The sequence below is a fragment of the Rhinopithecus bieti genome, unplaced genomic scaffold (genome assembly GCF_001698545.2).
Source record: "Rhinopithecus bieti isolate Rb0 unplaced genomic scaffold, ASM169854v2 scaffold_36166, whole genome shotgun sequence".
In the NCBI taxonomy this organism is placed as follows: Eukaryota; Metazoa; Chordata; class Mammalia; order Primates; family Cercopithecidae; genus Rhinopithecus; species Rhinopithecus bieti.
In genome coordinates, this window is record NW_016815144.1 from 43754 (window position 1) to 47708 (window position 3955).

The window sequence follows — 3955 nt, forward strand, 5'->3', positions numbered from 1 at the left end:
CATATACTTATTAAGAGTGTCTGCTTCCAGAACTGCATTCTTCATTTAGATGAAGAGTTTAAAGTATACTTTCAAAGAAATAACTTAGAGCCGGGCGCGGTGGCTCACGCCTGTAATCCCAGCACTTTGGGAGGCCGAGGTGGGTGGATCACAAGGTCAGGAGATTGAGACCACGGTGAAACCCCGTCTCTACTAAAATACAAAAAATTAGCCGGGCGAGGTGGCGGGCGCCTGTAGTCCCAGCTACTCGGGAGGCGGAGGCAGGAGAATGGCGTGAACCCGGGAGGCGGAGCTTGCAGTGAGCCAAGATCGCGCCACTGCACTCCAGCCAGGGGGACAGAGCGAGACTCGGTCTCAAAAAATAATAATAATAATAACTTAGAAAACACACTAGCATCCCTTAGTAATACAGATTCTTAGAGAATTTAGAATTCTAAATTTTTTCAGTTATTTTTTAAAATTAGAGATAAGGGTTCGCTATGTTGCCCACACCGGTCTCAAACTCTTGGGCTCAAGCACTCCTCCTGCTTCAGCCTCCCTAGTAACTGGAACTACCATGCACCGCCATGCCCAAATAGATTTTCACAATTTCTAATGTTATTTTGGTGTAAAGAACCAAGAAGAGAAACTGAGAAAAAGCTCTCTCCTAAAAACTACATCATATCAAAATAATAAGTGCAAAAAAAAAAAAAAAAAACCTATATGCTACGTGGTACAGTTTGGAAACGGAACAGTATCAGAAAGATTCCTTGATTACTATAAAGTAAGTAATTGGATCCATTAAAGATAAATGTCAGCATGAGTTTTTTTAAGTTACAATAGAATACTTTTAAAAGTCACAGTAAGAATACTTACTGCCAGGCTGGGTGCAGTGTCTCATGCCTGTACTTCCAGTGCTTTGGGAGACCGAGATGGGAGGATCACTTGATCCCGGGAGTTTGAGACCAGCTTAGACAACACAGGGAAACTTCATCTCTACAAAAATGCAAATCAGCCAGGCATGGTGGTGCCCGCCTGTGGCCCCAGCTACTTGGGAGATTGATTGTGGGAGGATCACTTGGGCCCGGGAGTTCGTGGGTACAGCGATCTGTGATTGTGCCATAAACAAGGAATGAGAGGTCCTGTTGCTTCACGTCTTTGACAGCATTTGACGTTTTCAGTCTTCTGGATTTGGGTTATTGTTTGGTAATTTGTGCTCCTGCACTCCAAGCCTGGGCAACAGACTTCCTCTCAAAATAAATAAAAGACTTCTAGTCACTATATCATATCTATGTCGAACTCTTTACACACCAAGCTTGCAGAGTTAAAGCCCACAGCACCCTCTAATTATGTGATGGGGACCAAGTGATTAAAGTGGGTGACCATGTTCTTGCTTTTGGTCATTCCAATAGATGTGCAGTGGGAGCTCACTACTGCCTTTCCCTAAGGATTATTATATGGAGCGTCATTCCAAATGCTTATTTCTTATTTGTATATTTTATTTGGTGAGATGCCTGTTACAGTCTTTAGCTCACTTTTTAATTGGGTCGTTTGTTTCTTACTATTATGTTTTAAGAATATTGGTATATTTTGGATAAAATTCATTATTCAAATATGTTCCTGCAAATATTTTCTTCCAGTCCGTGTCTTGTCTTCCCTTTCAGTGGCTTTAACACAACAAAAATGTGACATTTTAATCCAAGTCCAGCTTGTCATATTATTTCTTTTATGCATTGTAACGTTGGCGTTTTTTTTTCTAGAGATCATCAAACCCAAGAGAGTCTAGATTTTCCCTGTTATTTCCAAAGTTATAGTTTTGTAATTGACATTTAGGTCTTGATTCATTTGACTTAATTTTTGGTGAGGAGTAAGATCTGATTCATTTGTTTTTACATGTGGATATTCAGTTGTCCAGCACCACTTTCTGAAGAAAACCAATCTTTGGTTTCATCATGTTGCCTTTGCTTTTTCATCAAAGATTAATTAAATACATTGATGTGTCTCTATTTCTAAACTCTCCGCCTTGTTTCCATTAAACCACGTCTATTCTTTCATCAATATTGATACTGCCTTGGATCACCGTAGCTTTACAGTAAGTCTTGAAGTTGGAGTAGTGGCCTGTCTCCTCCAGCTTGCTCTCCTTCAATATCGTGATTATCTATTCCAAGGTCTTTTTCTCTCCATGTAAGTTTTAGAATTACTTTTTTTTTTTCCCCTTATGGTTTTTTTCCCCCCCCCCCCCCCCCCATGAAATAATTTGCTTCCATTTTGATTAGAAGTGCATTGAATCTGTACCTTGGGAAGAATTGACATCCTGACGATATTGAGTTTTTCTATTCTTGAATTATAATGTGCTTCTCCAGCTGTTCAGTTCTTTTTTATTTCATCATCAATATGAAAGTTTATGGAATTACATAACTCCCTCTGCCTGATCAAGGACAGTAATGAATTCCTCATTCTTCAGCCAACAAGTCCACCTTCTGAGGGCCATGTGTCTAAACATAGACAGAGGGAAAGAAAATGATAAAGACATCCTGGGAAAAACAGGAAATTCAAGAATCAGCAACTGTGTCTAAGTAACTCCTTTCCACATTTTCCCCAGGGCACCTGTTGCTTCAGCCAACACCTGGCTGGATGTGCCCCAGACGCTGGTGCTGGCTGGCTTCCCAGCCCTGTCCCGGGGCTGCCATTAGGTGTGGTGTGGCTCTTGACCTTAGGCAGAATGTTCTTCTTCATCCCTACCTATGGAGTGAAATTTTCTTCACAAACACATTTTAAATAATGCCAACTTTTCATATTAGATAGAAGTGCGGTGTACAGGTTTACGTGTGTCTTTTTGGTAGAATTTGTATTTGTTCTTTGGGTATATTCCCAGTAATGAGATTGCTGGATCAATTGAGTAGCTCTAGTTCTTACAGTTTTTTTGAGAAATCTCCAAACTGCTTTCCATAGTGGTCGACCTATTCTACATCCCAGTGACAGTGAACAGGAGTTTCCTTTGCAGCCTCACCAGCATCTGTTAACAAATAACCACTTATTCCAGACATAGCATCATCTGTTAGTTTTGATTTTAGTACATCATCTGAAGAAGATAGTGTTTTCCACAACCAAAAGATGATTCCTCTTTCCAAGCATGGTTTGATTTTTTTTTCTCTTTATTTTTTTTTCTTTTCTGAAGGTCGTTGTGGACACTTTCTGTCTGCATAGTTTTGGGTATAGTTAAGAGGCATTGTACCTTGAAGTGACCCATCTCACTGTCCCCAGGCAAGATGTTCTGTCCCAGAACTCTTCACAAGCTTTTTCCCCCCCTGTGGGCCAGTGTGCGAGAGGAGCAGCCCACATAGGTCTTTCACCAGGCAAGTGACACAAAGAATTAACACAATCATGTTGTGACTGTTCTCAAGGTTCCAACATAGAAAGGGGGAAAGGTGCAGGTAACACAGCTTATAATGGCAGTAACATCTCAGCTCCACAGGAAACATACTGTGGGCTATGAGAACAGGTTACAATGAAATACGGTAGGTCAGAAAAATCCACATTAATCAGATATTAGCACAAAAATGTTCTTGCTCAAATGTTTATTAAATGTCCTTCCTGCACATTGGCAATGCCAGACTTGCAGAAAGGCACATGTTGGTGAGAGACAAAGCTGCTGCCTGGCTGTGAGCTTCAGCTGGCCCAGTGAGACGCAGCAAGTTTCCATCTCTCTTTCTTACACTTCCGTGCTTTTATTGCACATTTTCTATACGGTTTTATTTCCATTTTTCAATGTTTGTATTCGATTGGTCTTACAAAACTAATGATGAAAACAGCACAACACCAATTTTTTTTTTTTTTTTTTTTTTTTGAGGTGGAGTCTTTGCTGTATTCACCCGGGCTGGAGTGCAGTGATGCGATCTTGGCTCACTGCAAACTCTGCCTCCCGGGTTCACGCCATTCTCCTGCCTCAGCCTCCCAAGTAACTGGGACTACAGGC